The sequence below is a fragment of the Melospiza georgiana genome, chromosome 23 (assembly GCF_028018845.1).
Source record: "Melospiza georgiana isolate bMelGeo1 chromosome 23, bMelGeo1.pri, whole genome shotgun sequence".
NCBI lineage: Eukaryota > Metazoa > Chordata > Aves > Passeriformes > Passerellidae > Melospiza > Melospiza georgiana.
Window position 1 is genome coordinate 7332356 of NC_080452.1, and position 16566 is coordinate 7348921.

The 16566-nt window shown below is 55.1% G+C and overlaps 1 protein-coding gene across 1 annotated transcript in view; it reads left to right on the plus strand.

Annotated features, from left to right (window-relative positions):
- Positions 1–641: 641 nt before the first annotated feature.
- Positions 642–16566, plus strand: part of BLACAT1 (BLACAT1 overlapping LEMD1 locus) — a 30582-nt gene continuing 14657 nt past the window's right edge. The window contains exon 1 of the mRNA XM_058039610.1: positions 642–721. The gene's annotated coding sequence lies outside the window, so the exon portion shown is untranslated. The remainder of the gene's footprint in view (positions 722–16566) is intronic.

Below are 16566 nucleotides of genomic sequence, written 5' to 3' on the forward strand. Positions count from 1 at the left end.
AGGGAGAGATTCCTGTCAGTTATCTCCCGGGATAAAGGGAGAACTTTTCATGAGTTATCCCAGTGGGAGAAAGGGACAGCTTGCCAGGAGTTATCCCAGCAGGATAAAGGGAGTCCTTCCCCAGAGTTCAGCCCCTCGGGATAACAGGCTTCTTTTCCCTGGGGTTCATCCTCCCGGGATAACGCCCCTCCTTCCCAAGGCTGTCCCCCTCAATAATGCCCCTCTTTCCCGGGATTTACCCGCCTCAATCCCGAGCCTCTTTCTCCCGGGTTAACCTCCTCAACTCTGCCCTCCTTCTCCTGCGTTAACCCTCTCAACCCTGCCCTCTTTCTGCCGGGTTAACCCTCTCAACCCTGCCCTCTTTCTCCCGGGTTAACCCTTCAACCCCACTCCTCCTTCTCCCGGGTTAACCCCTCAACGCCACTCCTCCGTCTCCCGGGTGAATCCCCGTGCCGTGCCGTGCCGTGCCGAGGGGAAGGATGACACACGTCCAGCCCAGCCCAGCTGAGCAGAGCAGCCGGGCCAGGCAGAGCCAATGGCTGCTGTTCATGCTCAGCGAGCGCGTCCATCTCCCCGCACACCCTCGAGTGCTCGAGTTGCGGCTTTGAACTCCCTCGCTGAGCCGAGCCGAGCCGAGCCGAGCCGAGCAGAGATGCTGCTCAGCGGGAACAGAAGGCACAGCCTGCTGACAGGTAGCCAGCACGGACCCTGAGCCAACCAGGTACGTGCCTTCCGAGCCAGGGAGCCGACAGCAATCGCATTCGGGATGCAAACTTTAATTTTCCAGCAGGGGGAATGTGGAAATCTGGCTCGCTCGGAATGATTCCTCCCCTCCCCTCCTTCCTCAGCGCCGCCACCTCCCCTCCCCCTGTGCGTGCTCTCCCCTCTGGGTCCCTCCCAGCGCCCACACTTGGCTGCAGTCCCTCCATCTCTTCGCTTTTGGGGGGTTTGGTGCTCCCTGAGAGTGGTAAAATCGGGAGAGAGGAGAGCAGCAGGACAGGGTGGTCCCCGCGGGCTGGGTGGGCTCTGGAGCCAGGCACGGCCAGGGTGGCTCATTCCGGGGATCCTGGAATGGTAAATCCACTCTTGGGGAGCCAGATGTGGCCAGATGTGCTCATTCCGGGGATCCCGGTTGGTAAATCCGTCCCTGGGGACAAGCACGGCCAGCTTGGCACATTCCAGGGATCCTGGCTGGTAAATCCATCCCTCGAGAGCCAGGCACAGCCAGGTTGGTCCATTCCAGGGTTCCTGGTTGGTAAATCCATCCCTGGGGATCAGGGTGGCTCATTCCAGGGTAAATCCATCCCTGGGATCCCTGCTGAGCTCACAGGACGATCCAGGGGCTCTCCCAGCCTGGAGCCTCTGCCCTGTCTGGCCCTGGGACTTTTGTTGTCCCGGGAAGAAGAGAGGAGCTGGCCGTGCTTCCTTTAGGCTTGGGTTTGCTCTGGGTGGGCACGGGGCAGGGGCTGTGCCAGGGCTGCCCTGGGTGTCCCCATTTCCCATTTCCAGCCTCGGAGCTGGTTCCTGTGGCTGGGGAATGTTGGCCAACAAACCCTCCCCGGAGCTGGTGCCGTCAGGTGGCGCCTGGAGATGGAACCGGCAGCGGGAGCTGGGAGAGGGAGAACTTGGTGTGAGCAGCACATGGCACTGGGGCGGGGACAGGGACACCCTGAGCTCCTGTCACACAGGGAATGGGGACAGGAACACCCTGAGCTCCTGTCACACAGGGAATGGGGACACCCAGAGATGCTGTGACACAGAGAATGGGGACAGGGGACACCCAGAGATGCTGTGACACAGAGAATGGGGACAGGGGACACCCAGAGATGCTATGACATAGGGAATAGGGACAGGGACACCCTGAGACCCTGTTACAAAGGGAATGGGGACAGGGGACACTCAGAGCCTCTGAGTGACACAGGGAGATGTGGCACCCTGAGACCCGGTGACACAGGGATCAGGGAGATGGGACACCCAGAGCCCCTGTGACACAGATAACAGGGATAGGAGACAGTCAGAGCCCCTGTGGCACAGGGAGCTGCGGCATCCAGAGTCCCTGTGATGCAGAGAATGGGGACAGGGGACACCTGGAGACCCTGTGACACAGGGGACAAGGATAGGGGAACACTCAGAGCCCCTGTGACACAGAGAATGGGGACACCCAGAACCCCTGTGACATAAGGGATGGGGGCAGGGGACACCCTGAGACCCTGTGACACAGGGGACAGGGAATGGGGACACCCAGAGGTCCTGTCACACAGAGAACAGGGACAGGGGACACTCAGAATCCCTGTCACACAGGGAATGGGGACAGGAACACCCAGAGATCCTGTGACACAGGGAATGGGGACACCCAGACATCCTGTGACACAGATAACAGGGACAGGGGACACTCAGAGATCCTGCCACACAGGGAGATGTGGCATCCACAGCTTCTGTGACACAGGGAATGGAGAGATGGGACACCCAGAGCCCCTGTGACACAGGGAATGGGGACAGGGACACCCAGACATCCTGTCACACAGGGAGATGTGGCACCCTGAGACCCGTGATACAGAGAACAGAGACACCCAGAGCCCCTGTGACACAGGGAATGGGGACAGGGAGGGACACCCAGAGATCCTGTGACACAGAGAATGGGGACAGGGACACCCAGAGCCCCTGGTCACCCCATCTCAGCCATCCGAAGGTGACACAGAGAGGCTTGGGTGGCACTGGCAGGGACGTGTGGCACTGGCAGAGTGTGGAGATGGCAGGAGACGCGTGGGAAGCGTGACCACAAAATGGGGTCACAACCACCACTGCTCGCGGGGTCTGTCACTTTTATCAGCCCTGCTCCGTTTGCACATTGGGGTTAATTTGTGCAATTCCAGCTTGAGGTTATCAAGTCCCATCCTCCTTTTTGTTTTCCTCTCTCCAGCCCACGCTGTTTGTGCTCCTGGCCTGAGATTTGGATCATTTTTCCTTGGTCCCCAGCTGGAGCAGGAATTGTTTTGTCTCTGTGATCAGAGCTCACCGTCCCCTGGTACGAAACCCAGACCCACACACTCAAATTCTGAAAAATCAGAAAACCCAAACCCCGAGGCACCACTGGCGTGCCCAGAGCCCATCCCAGGGGTGCCAGAGCCGGGATTTGCAGCAGCAGCAGCCCCGGCTCAGGGGAGCACGTCCCCTGTTAATCAGCATTTAATTAAAGGACATGCTGACATTTGGAAATCAGAAACAAGTCTCCTGTGTGGGCTGCCTCTCTCTGCCGCTGCCTCTTCTCTGAATCACTCCCTGACATTTTGCCAGATTAGGATGTGACTCCCTCTCCCCCTCCCTCCCTCTCTCTCTCTCTCTCTTTTTCTGCTTCCTTATAAAAATAAATTGAAAAGGAGACGCTGAGGCCCCAGGGAGCCGCCGGAGGGGTCGGGGGGGATCTCCCGCGATTCCGGGGCTGCCACACATCCCACAGAGCCCCGATGTGGGGCAGCTTCTCTGTGGGGCGCAGACGTGGGGTGACAGGGGGTGCAACCCCTTCTGCCCCTCCGAGAGCACCCGGACACCCTGTGACACAGGGAACGGGGACAGGGGACACCCAGGAGGTGTCACCCCAGGCTGGGGACAGGAGGGCAGAGCCCTGGCTGGACTCACAGAGGGGGACACGGACTCCCGACCCCACGGCAGGTGGGGTTCCCGCTTTTCCTTCACCTCTCGACTCATCGGGCGCCCACGGGCAGCCCCCTCGTGTCCCCCCGTGCCCTCTCCGTGTCCCCCCCGTGTGTCTCCCTGTGTTCCTGAATGTCGCCCCCGTGTCCCTGGGTGTCCCCCCCCCATGTTCCTGGGTGTCCCCCACATGTCCCTCCATGTCCCTCCTGTGTGTCTCAATGTCCCCCCCGTGTCCCTGGGTAAATCCATTCCCCCCCGTGTGTTCCCCCCGTGTCCCCTCCGTGTCCCCCACGTGTCTCTCCGTGTCTCCCATGTTCCTGTGTGTGTCCCCGTGTCCTCTCCGTGTCCCCCCATGTGTCCCCCCATGCTCCTGGGTGTGTCCCCTGTGTCCCCTCCGTGTCTGCTCCATGTCTCCCATGTTCCTGGGTGACCCCCGTGTCCCTGTGTGTCCCCCCATGTCCCCTCCATGTCCCTGGGTGTGTCCCCCTCATGTCCCTAGGTGTCCCTGGGTGTCTCCTCTGTGTCCCCCCGTGTTCCTGAGTGTCCCCTCCATGTCCCTGGGTGTCTCTGGGTGTCCCCGCCATGTCCCTGGGTGTATCCCGTGTCCCCCATGTCCCTCCCGTGTCCCTGGGTGTCCCCTTCATGTCCTTAGGTGTCCCTGGGTATCTCTCCTGTGTCCCTGGGTGTCCCTGCTGTGTCCCCTCCGTGTCTGCTCCATGTCCCCCACATGTCCCCCCATGCTCCTGTGTGTCACCCCCGTGTCCTCTCTTTGTCCTCCTGGTGTGTCCCTGGGTGTCCCTGAGTGTGTCCCCGGTGTTCCCTCTGTGTTCCCTCTGTGTCCCTTGTTGTGTCTCCCATGCTCCTGTGTGTCCTCCCGTGTCCCCTCCGTGTCCCTGGGTGTCCCTGGGTGTGTCCCCCTCCCGCCTCCCACGTTCCTGTGTGTGCCCCCCATGTCACCCCCATGTCCCCCCCGTGTTCCTGAGTGTCCCCCGTGTGTCCCCCTTGTCCCCCGCCCCGTTCCCCCTTTCTCCCCGGTGCCGCTGAGCGGGGCCGGGCACCGCGGGCCCGGGGGTCCCTTCCCCGTCCATCCCGGGTCCGGGGGTCCCCAACTCATCCCCGCTCCCATCCCCGCCACCCGCCCCTTCTGCCGCGCTGAAACGGGGCCAGCGAGGCTGCTCAGCCCATCCCCGGGCTGGGAAATGCCAACAGCGGCGACTCCGGGGCAGCGGGGATTGGGGGGAGCCCTCTGCGCTCCATTCCCCTCGGCTGCGCATTTCAAACCTTCTCTCGAGCAGAAATGAGTCCCATTCATCAGGAGCAGCCCCGCGGGATCGAATCCCAGCGGTGGCAGCGGGAGGATGCGGGGCCGGAGCCGCTGCCGGGGCAAAGTGGAGCCCGGAGCTGCCCGAAATTCATCTGGCCCTGATAAAAATGCCCGGAGATCCCCGTGATAAACGGGGGAGAGCGCCCGGAGCGTCCCGTCAGGCTGGAGATGCCCTGGGGTGACAGGGACAGGACAGGCAGGGATTTTGTGCTTGAAACTGATCCTTCCTTCCTTCCTTCCTTCCTTCCTTCCTTCCTTCCTTCCTTCCTTCCTTCCTTCCTTCCTTCCTTCCTTCCTTCCTTCCTTCCTTCCTTCCTTCCTTCCTTCCTTCCTTCCTTCCTTCCTTCCTTCCTTCCTTCCTTCCTTCCTTCCTTCCTTCCTTCCTTCCTTCCTTCCTTCCTTCCTTCCTTCCTTCCTTCCTTCCTTCCTTCCTTCCTTCCTTCCTTCCTTCCTTCCTTCCTTCCTTCCTTCCTTCCTTCCTTCCTTCCTTCCTTCCTTCCTTCCTTCCTTCCTTCCTTCCTTCCTTCCTTCCTCCCTCCCTCCCTCCCTCCCTCCCTCCCTCCCTCCCTCCCTCCCTCCTTTTTTCTTTTCCACTTTTCCCTTCTTTTTTTACCTTCTCCTTCCCCTTTCCCCCCTTTTGCCCCCTTTTTTCCTTTCCTTTCCTTTCCTTTCCTTTCCTTTCCTTTCCTTTCCTTTCCTTTCCTTTCCTTTCCTTTCCTTTCCTTTCCTTTCCTTTCCTTTCCTTTCCTTTCCTTTCCTTTCCTTTCCTTTCCTTTCCTTTTCCTTTCCTTTCCTTTCCTTTCCTTTCCTTTCCTTTCCTTTCCTTTCCTTTCCTTTCCTTTCCTCCCTCTTTTCCCTTTTTTCCCCTTTTCCCTTTCCTTTCCCTTTCCCATTTTTCTATTTCTTCTGCACATTTTATAGCAAAGGGAAACCCCTGGGAGGATCTGGATGAGAAAAAACCCTGAATTCCTTTAAACCCCCAAAATATGTGGCAATAATTTTGCCTCCCTGTGTGCCCCCACCCCATGGTGCCCACCTTGGCTGTCCCTGGCACGTCCCGGTGCCCACCCTGTGCCTGCAGCTCCTGCTGGGAGCTGTGGGCAGCCAGGCCAGGGCAATATGGATTGGTTTCACAGCAGAACCTGACAGAGCCCGTTCTGGCCGTGTAATGAAGACTGATGATCCCATCCTCTCGCCCTGGCGCTGTGGGCAAAAAGGGAAATTATTCTCAGCATCCTGCAGGGAGACTCCACAGCCATCCAGGCCTTGGCTTGTCTCATTCCCGCTGGTTTTTCCCTTCCTCCCATCCTTATCCTCATCCTCATCCTCCCAGAGCTCCCTTCTCCCATCCCAGCACACGGATCTGGTGCAGAGCCACACCATAGAGGTGAAGATTTCACCACCAGGATGAGCTGGGGGAGGATTTGTTGTGGATTTTCCATCTCCCACTCCAGAGTCAGCCATAGAAATGAGTTGAAATGGGGTCAGGGTTGAAAAGAAAAATAAGCAACCTCGATTTTTATTTTTACTTTTAATTTTTTTATTTCTCTCATGGCTTTTAGCCTTCAGGGTTGTTTTGGTGTTTTCAGGATTTTCTCAGCAAAAACGCTGAAGTGTTCTTAGGTCAGGGCTGAGAATCGTCCAGGATCACAAAGCTGGGGGGGAAAAGAGGAAGAAAGGGGAAAAGAGGGGAAAAAGGGGAAAAAGAGGGAAAAAAAGGGGAAAAAAGGGGAAAAAGGGGGGAAAATGGGGGAAAAGAGGGAAAAAAGGGGGAAAAAGGGGGAAAAGGGGGGGAAAAGGGGGAAAAAGGGGGGAAAAGGGGGGAAAAGGGGGGAAAAGGGGTAAAAGGGGGGAAAAGGGGAGAAAAAGGAGGGAAAAAAGAGGGAAAAAAGAGGGAAAAAAGAGGGAAAAAAGAGCGAAAATGAGGGAAATATGAGGGAAAAAGAGGGGGAAAAGAGGGGAAACCCAACTGCTGGAATGCACCAGGTGTGAAATGTGCGGGATTTCAAAGCAACCATCCCTTCCACACCTCCAGGGATCTGAGGGCTCTCACTGCTCCATCAGACCCCAATGTCCTCAACATTCCAGGGCTCCTCTGCATTCCAGGGATCTTCCAGCCGAGTTCCATGCTGGGAAATTCATTATAAACACCCAGCAAATTTATTTTAAAATCGTGTTTTGACACCTGGAACCTCCTTTGATTGCTTTGGGGTGGGATCTCTGCTGTTCCCACCAATATCCCGAGTTCCATCCAGCCAATTTCTTGGAAGGAGACAAATTTTTGTGGAACAGAGGGGGAAATCCTGCATTAAAAAGGTAAATTTCCTGAGCCCACTCATATTCCAACTCCTTTTCTCAGCTCAGGGAATGAATTTCATCCGTAATCCAACACCACCGAGGAAATCACAGCGCTCCAGAATCCTGAATTCAACCCTCCAAAAATAAAACACCTCAGCCGCCTGCCTGGACACAAAACCAGGGATTTTGTGCTTGAAACCCTCCCTTCCTTCCTTCCTTCCTTCCTTCCTTCCTTCCTTCCTTCCTTCCTTCCTTCCTTCCTTCCTTCCTTCCTTCCTTCCTTCCTTCCTTCCTTCCTTCCTTCCTTCCTTCCTTCCTTCCTTCCTTCCTTCCTTCCTTCCTTCCTTCCTTCCTTCCTTCCTTCCTTCCTTCCTTCCTTCCTTCCTTCCTTCCTTCCTTCCTTCCTTCCTTCCTTCCTTTCTCTCCTTTTTGCTTTTCCCTTCCCTCTTTTCCTTTTTTTCCCTTCCCTCTTTTCCTTTTTTTCCCTTCCCTCTTTTCCTTTTTTTCCCTTTTCCCCTTTTTTTACCTTCTCCTTCTCCTTCCCTTTTCCCCCTTTTTATCCCCTTTCCTCCCCTTTTCCCTCCTTTCTCTTTTCCTTTCCCTTTCCCATTTTTCTATTTCTTCTTCCTTTATAGCAAAGGGAAACCCGTGGGATGAGCTGGATGACAAAACCCCAGAATTCCTTTAAACCCCCAAAACGTGCAGCAATAATTTTGCTTCCCTGTATGCCCCCAGCCTCTGGGTGGGCTGGGGGATATTTTGGAGATTTTTGGCTTTTGATATTTTGATATTTTTGATATTGTGGCGGGGTGAAGCGCTTTGGGAGGAATTCCCGAGGTGCCAGGAGCGCATCCCGGTGTCCCACAGCCGCCTTTTCCGAGTTCTGCTGGAAACATCTGGCAAAAGTTGGGCACCAGGAGCTCGGGGAAGGCCGGGCTGGCAGCGCCTGGGAGATCCACGCCGGCAGCGTCGTGCCCGGCTGGCGCAAAGCTCCCTCACAGAGGCGAAGGCGATGGAAGCAAATCTTACATGACACGTTTATTTTTGTCGTCTGTTTATTAGCTCAGAGCAAAAGTCCTGCCGCGCTGCATTGTGGGGGATTGTGCAAATGAGGGGCGTCAAGACAATTAAAATAATAAAATGAAGTAAAGTAAAATAAAATAAAATAAAGTAAAATAAAGTAAAATAAAATAAAGTAAAATAAAGTAAAATAAAATAAAAAATATAATAAAATATAATAAAATAAAATAAAGTAAAATAAAGTAAAATATCATAAAATAAAATAAAAAATATAATAAAATATAATAAAATAAAATAAAGTAAAATGAAGTAAAATAAAATAAAGTAAAATAAAATAAAGTAAAATAAAATAAAGTAAAATAAAATAAAGTAAAATATCATAAAATAAAATAAAGTAAAATATCATAAAATAAAATAAAAAATATAATAAAATATAATAAAATAAAATAAAGTAAAATGAAGTAAAATAAAATAAAGTAAAATGAAGTAAAATAAAATAAAGTAAAATAAAATAAAGTAAAATATCATAAAATAAAATAAAGTAAAATAAAATAAAAAATATAATAAAATATAATAAAGTAAAATAAAGTAAAATAAAGTAAAGTAAAATATAATAAAATAAAATAAAGTAAAATAAAATAAAAAATATAATAAAATATAATAAAATAAAATAAAGTAAAATAAAGTAAAGTAAAATAAAATAAAGTAAAATATCATAAAATAAAATAAAAAATATAATAAAATATAATATAATAAAATAAAATAAAGTAAAATAAAGTAAAATAAAATAAAATAAAATAAAATAAAATAAAATAAAATAAAATAAAATAAAATAAAATAAAATAAAATAAAATAAAATAAAATAAAATAAAAGTGAGCACAATGTCAGAGCGGAGCAGATGCTGGAGAGGGCTCAGCACACTCCTGGACCAGCCATCCCATGCCCGGATCCAACATTATCCCCCATCCCAACCCTCCTGGCTCCTTGGACAACCCCAGCAGCTCATTAGGCCCGGCAGTTAATGAGCTGCCCGGCTCACCGGGGGAATCCATCAATTATCCCACCTTTATTTAAGGGGAGGATGCTCAGGCTGGGCCCTTCTCCATCCTCACCGCACCCCTGCAGCCAAATTGAACAGCTAAATTTGGGATTTTTGGAGTTCTTTAGAGGGCAGAGAGCGTCCTTGCCCACCCGCAGGCATCTCCCGTGCGCCCGGGGCAGAGCAGCCCCGCTCTGCTGGCACTGCCAGGGCTGAGGTGGTGCCACAGGAGGAGGATCTGCCTCCCGAGCCCTTAAATCCCCCCTGAACCCCCCGTTATTCCGCTGCCAGCCGGGATTTGGGAGCGCTGAGGTGCAGGGATAGCAACGAGCCTGGAAAATGAGAGAAAAAACCCCCAAAAAAGTCCCAAATCCGACTTTGCTTTGCTTTGCCAAGCCCCGCAGGGCTCGGGATGGGTTTGGGATTTAATCCTGGCTGAGGTGACCCAGGGACAGCTCCTGGAAGTGGGAAAACGCCGTTTTCCCCCCCAAAAAAAAACCCCAGGGGAATCCGCTTCCACTCTCACCCCGCTAATTACACTCATTAGGGCAGCACTGAACTCCCAGCCCGAACCAGCCCGGTTATTTTTAATTTTTTAATTTTTTTTAATTCCCTCCCTGCTCAAAGCGCGCACCGGGGGGAGCTCGGGTGGGCTTTTTTTTTTTATTATTTTTTAATTTTCCCTTGGGAAAAAAAAAAAAAGGGAATTTTTCTCCTCCCAGGTCACAGAGAGGCTCTTTTGTGTCTGGGGCCGGAGACAAAGCAGGAAGGGGGAAAGGGAGAAAAACGAGATGGGAAAGCCGGGGAAAGGAGGGGAAAGGAGGGAAGAGGAGGGAAAAGGAGGAATCGGTGCCCAGGATGGGGGGCAGTGCCCCGGGCACCGCATCCACCGCGCGGGGAATGGGAAATTGCCGGGGATGCGCGGCTCGGGAGGCGAGAGATGCAGAGCCAGGAGATAATTTATGCGCCAGCAAAGCTCGGGGCTGGCAGGAGGGAGGGATGGAGGGATGGAGGATGGAGAGGCCTCTCCCCATCGCCCCTTCGCCCGCCCCCTCCCGCCCCGCAATCCCCGCGTACAATCAGCGGGGCACCGCGCTCGGCAGCACCGCCGCTCCTCGGGCTTTTGTTCCTTCGCTCCTTCTCCGCCTCGGCCGAGCCCTCCCCGGTGCCTCCCGTGAGCTCTCCCGGCCGGCGCCTCCCGAAGTTGCTTCGCAGGATTATTTCTTCCTCCCTCCCTCCCCAAAAAAAAAAAAAAAAAAAAAAAGAAAAAGAATCGCTGGAGTCCCGCGGGACGAGAAAGGAAGGGAAAAGAAAAGGAAAAAAAAAAAAAAAAAAAAGAGGAGGAAAGGAAAAAAAAAACCCCAAAAGTAAGACGGCTTTTTAATTTTTTTTTATTTTTTTTTTGGGGGGTGTTTTTCTCTGGTTTTCTTTGTTTCCTGCGGGAGTTGGGTGCGTGGGGGGCACCCGGGGGACGCTCGGCCCGTTCCGGCATCCCCCCCGTTCCCCACCTGGGCAGCATCCCCAGCCCTGAGCATCCCGAGCTGAAAATGTGGGTTTAATATAATATCAATATATGGAATATGCGGGTTTAGTTCTCGTGGAGGTGTTGTGGTTGTGGCATGCTGTGGGGGGGGGAAAAAAAGCAAACCCATAATGAAACTGGCTTTGTTTTGGGTGAAAATAATCCCGAACTGGCCAAAATGAATTTCTGCGAGGTTTATTCGCGCTGTATTCCCTTTATTTATGTTGACAGAGAATTCCATGCAACACATGTTAACGTAGTTAGCAGTTAATTACACGTGAGCTCGTTAACTCTTGCCTTGCGGGGCTGGAATGGGAAATGAAGTTTTTTTCATCACCGGGGCAGTGCGTGTGAGACCCTCGGGCATTGTTTGGGTGGGAATGAACCCCGCGGGAGGTGCGGTTCTGTTTCCGAAGGGCTCCGGGCAGGTTTGGAGCCGCTGGATGCTGGAAAGGTGCGGGGGGAATCGGCGGAGCCGGAACCGCATCCAGCCGCTCCTTCCTCCGCGCGAACTTACGGCTGCGAGCCGCGAGAGGAGGATGAGGCAGGGGAGAGGAAGGCTCTGCGAGCCCCTCTCCGATGAGGTAATCCCAAAGAAAGATAAGGGGAGCGGTGCGTGTGCCGACCTGAGCGGTGATGTCAGCGGGGAAAAGCGGATGAAGGGCTGCGAGAGGGGAGATGCCGCGGGCTCGGCGTCACCTGGAGCCGCCGTTCGCTCAGGTGTTGTGGGGGTGCCCAGGGGCTCTGGGGGCTCCCAGGTGTGTGGGGGTGCCCGGGGGGCTCTCAGGTGTGTGGGGGCTCCTGAGGGGTTTGGGGGCTCTCAGGTGTGTGGGGGTGCCCAGGGGGCTCTCAGGTGTGTGTGGGGGGCTCTGAGGGGGTCTGGGGGCTCTCAGGTGTGTGGGGGTGCCCAGGGGCTCTGGGGGCTCCCAGGTGTGTGGGGGTGCCCAGGGGCTTTGGGAGCTCTCAGGTGTGTGTGGGGGCTCCTGAGGGCTTTGGGGGCTCTCAGGTGTGTAGGGGTGCCCAGGGGGCTCTCAGGTGTGTGGGGGCGCCCAGGGGGTCTGGGGGCTCTCAGGTGTGTGGGGGTGCCCAGGGGGTCTGGGGGCTCTCAGGTGGTCTGCGCTGCTCAGGAAAATGAGGGGTTTTATTTCCCTGCCAGAAGGGAAAATTTGCTTTGAGAAAAAGGGAGGGTGAGCCCAGAGCTAGTCCCTTTTCAGATGAGAGGGCAGGGAGTGCTTGGAGTGGCTCAAAAAATGTCCCCTCCCGGTGTCTGTGTGTGCCCAGGGAGGGTGGCAGAGCTGCAGCAGGGCTGGGCTGGCTCCAGACAGGGAGAGCAGCTCGGGGACACGTTTGGGACGTGTTTGGGACAGGTCCGGGTGTCCCCCGCAGGTGTGGCTGTCCCTCAGGAGGGGACAGTGGCACTCAGGGCCCTGCTCAGGGTGGGAGAGCTCAGGGATAGGTTTGGGACAGGTGTGGGTGTCCCCCACAGGTGTGGCTGTCACTTGGGAGGGGACGGTGGCACTCAGGGTGAGGGGAGCAGGGCAGGGACATGTTTGGGACAGGTTTGGGACTGGTTTGAGTGTCCCTCAGGAGGGGACAGTGGCACTCAGGGCCCTGCTCAGGTGAGGGGACAGGTTTAGGACAGCTCTGGGTGTCCCTCGGGAGGGGACACTGGCACTCAGGGTGAGGGGAGCAGCTCAGGACACGTTTGGGACTGGTTTGATTGTCCCTTGGGAGGGGACAGTGGCACTCAGGGCCCTGCCCAGGCAGGGACAGCTCGGGGTGGCAAAGGGACACTGGGTGCAGGTGAGTCCCTGCTGGGGATGAGAGGGGCCAGGCCGTGCCAGGCTGTGCCAGGGAGCAGCGGGATGGGAGCAGGCCCTGGGGACATCTCTTTTCCTTGCCAAGTTTGTGCCCAGGGTGGTGTCCCTGGAGCCGCCCAGATGGGTTTGAGCCCACAGAAGGCTCCTCCCAGGGGGGCTGGAGTGGGCCCTGTGGGGCTGATGGTTTCACTTTTCCTTCACTTTTACCCCAGGGGGCTCAGCCTCACCTGTCCCTGCTCATTCCTGCTCGTGGCTTCACTCTGCCTTCACTTTTACCCTTGGACAAACCCCCAGGAGCTCAGCCTCACCTGGCCCTGCTGATCCCTGCTCATGGTTTTACCCCGGCTTCATTTTTACCCCTGGACAAACCCCCCAAGGGCTCCATCCTCACCTGTCCCTGCTGATTCCTGCGCGTGGTTTAATCCTTCCTTCAATTTACCCCTGGACAGAGCCCCAGAGGGCTCCATCCTCACCTGTCCCTGCTGATTCCTGCTCTCTGGTCCCTCCTGGCCGCTGAACCCTCAGCCCATCTCCCCCAGCCCTGAGCTCTGGGGGCAGCAGGGATCTCCTCAGCAGGGTCCAGCCCCTGCACTGCCCAGGGCGGCTCAGCTGCAGCTCCACACCCCTGCCAGGGCCAGACCATGCACCCCTGATCCCCGATGGAGCCAGAACATCAATCCCCCATCCCTGAGTGATCCAGGCCATCGGCCCTTCATCCCTGCCAGGGCCAGACCATTGAACCTGATCCAGATCCAGACCCAGACCATCAATCCCCTCTATCCCTGCCTGATCCAGACCAGAGTCTGACCCAGATCCAGACCCAGACCATCAATTCCCCCATCCCTGCCTGATCCAGACCATTGAGTTTGATCCAGATCCAGACCCAGACCATCAATCCCCTCTATCCCTGCCCGATCCAGACCACTGAGTCTGACCCGGATCCAGGCCCAGATCATCAATTCCCCATCCCTGCCCCATCCAGACCATTGAACCTGATCCAGACCCAGATCAGCAATTCCCCATCCCTGCCTGATCCAGACCATTGAACCTGACCCAGATCCAAACCCAGATCAGCAATTCCCCATCCCTGCCTGATCCAGACCATCGAACCTGATCCAGATCCAGACCATCAATCCCCATCCCTGCCCCATCCAGATCATCAATCCCTCCTCCCTGAGTGATCCAGACCCTTGAACTGACCCAGATCCAGATCCAGACCATCAATCCTCCATCCCTGAGTGATCCAGACCATCAGTCCTCCATCCCTGAGTGATCCCCACCACTGAGCCCTCATCCCTGCCCCATCCAGACCATTGACCTCCCCATGCCCTGCTGGTCCAGACCACTGAGCCTGATCCAGATCCATACCCAGACCATCAATCCCCCATCCCTGCCCGATCCAGACCATCAATCCCCCATCCCTGCCCCATCCAGACCATCAATCCCCCATCCAGATCATTGAGTTTGATCCAGTCCAGACCCAGACCATCAATCCTCCATCCTTGCTGATCCAGACAATTGAACTGATCCAGATCCAGAGCGACACCATCAATCCCTCATCCCTGCCTGATTCAGACCATTGAACCTAATCCAGACCATCAATCTCCCATTGCTGCCCCATCCAGACCATCAATCCTCCATCCCTTGCTGATCCAGCTTGAGATGCTCCCCAAAATCTGAGGGTTAAAGTTTAAAAAATGCACCAGGGTTTGAGCTGCTCCCCAAAATCTGAGGGTTAAAGTTTAAAAAACCCATCAGGAATTGGGGCCTGATGGAGCCAGTTTGGGGCTGGGGAGGGGGAGCTGCAGCTGATCCCCAAAACCTGAGGCTGCTCCCACCTCCTTGGGATGCACCTGGTGAGGATCCCAGCGGGGAATGAGGTGTTCCAGGCTTTGCTCTGGAGCGTCCATCCATCTGCCTGTCCATCTGTCCATCCCTCCTGTCCACCCCCAGCTCTTGGAGGGTTTTTTATTTGTGTCCAGGTCTCACTTGGATTTGTCAAACTTCTGTGTCCATCCCATGCCTGGGAGCTGGGAAATGCAGGAGTGAGCCTCGGGAATGGTGCTGGGATCTGTGGAGGATCCTCCCGAGCTCTGATTTTGGGTTGGTTTGATTTGGGCACCCCAGGGGCCTCCCAGCTCCAGTGGGAATTCCCTCTGGGTGCCACAGGAGCTGCAAATCCAGCAGAGAGGCAGCAGGGACTGAGAGCTGAGAGCTCCAAATGCATCCTGGCCCAAACTCTGGCTTGAGCTGCTCCCCCAAAATCTGAAGGTTAAACTTTAAAATTTTGGGGCATTTTTGGGAAGCTGAGATGGATTCTGTGCAGGTGACATCTGTGAATGAGCCTCAGGAACGGTGCTGGGGTCTGTGGAGGATCCTCCTGAGCTCTGATTTTGGGTGTTTTTGATTTGGGCCCTGCCATGTGGGCACCCCAGGGGCCTCCCTGTACCCAGGGATTGCTGCAAAATCCACCAGAGAGGATTTGAGGAGGAGCTGAGAGCTCCAAAGGCACTTTTGGGAAGCTGGGATGGATTCTGTGCAGGTGACAGCTGCCAATGAGCCTCAGGAATGGTGCTGGGCTCTCCTGAGCTCAGATTTTGGGTGGTTTGATTTGAGCACTGCTGTGTGGGCACCCCAGAGGCCTCCCTGCTCCAGAGGAGATTCCCAGAGGAGCACCCTGGGCTTGCTGCAAATCCACCAGAGAGGATTCGAGGAGGAGCTGAGAGCTCCAAAGGCACTTTTGGGAAGTTGAGATGGATTCTGTGCAGGTGACAACTGTGAATGAGCCTCGGGAACGGTGCTGGGATCTGTGGAAGATCCTCCTGAGCTGATTTTGGGTTGTTTCATCAGGGATGGGAGGTCAGTGGTGGGGATCACTCAGGGATGGAGGATTGATGGTCTGGATGGGGCAGGGATGGGAGATTGATGGTCTGGATCTGGATCATTCATTCCCACTGGAGTCCCTCTGGGTGCCACAGGAGCACCCAGGGGTTGCTGCAAATCCACCAGAGAGGATTCGAGGAGGAGCTGAGAGCTCCAAAGGCACTTTTGGGAAGCTGGGATGGATTCTGTGGAGGTGAACGAGCCTCGGGAACGGGGTTGGCATCTCTGGAGGATCCTGCTGCGCTCTGGTTTTGGGTTGGTTTGATTTGGGCACTGCCACGTGGGCACCAAGAGGCCTCTCTGCTCCAGAGGGAATTCCCACTGAGAGCTCCAAAGGCACTTTTGGGAAGTTGAGATGGCTTCTGCACAAGCTCTCAGAGCATCCCAAACATCCCCCGGGACTGGAAAAACCAGGATAAGCCCCCAGTGCCCCCGAGGAGCGAGGCAGGGAGTGCTGAAGGCAGCAAAGCCCTTTCCAAACACCGATCCGAGCTCTGAGAGTCTCCAAAGTGCGTTTGGTGCCTCCCCCTGGGGTTTCCAGGAGCAATCCCACCGGGAATGTGCCGCCAGGCTTTGTGCTGCTCAAACCTTGGCATTTTTTGGGGCAGCCAGGCCGATTTGAGGGCTGTGGGGGTTTTGTGAGAGCCCCCAGCGCCATCCCCACCTCCCCACGCTGCCCAAACCTCCCCCAGAGCAGCGCCTGGCACCGAGGAGCAGCACGGGGGAGGCTCTGAGCGTATCCAAGCTCCAGCAGGTTTGGGCACCCTGTCAAATGTTCTCATTGTCCGACCCTTGTCCGGGCGCCAGGAAAACCCTTTGGGAAATTCCCCCTCCGCCCGGCGCTCCGGCTGTAATTGCAGCAGAGGAATGCGGGGCTGGGAGCGCGGCCACTCCCCATCCCCGAGCGTGGGTCCCACAAAGTTTGGGGTCTGCGGGGATCCGGGGACGTGTCCGTGATGGGACTGGGGGGGATCTTCGGGGATTGGGGTGATGTGTAGGGACAGGGGC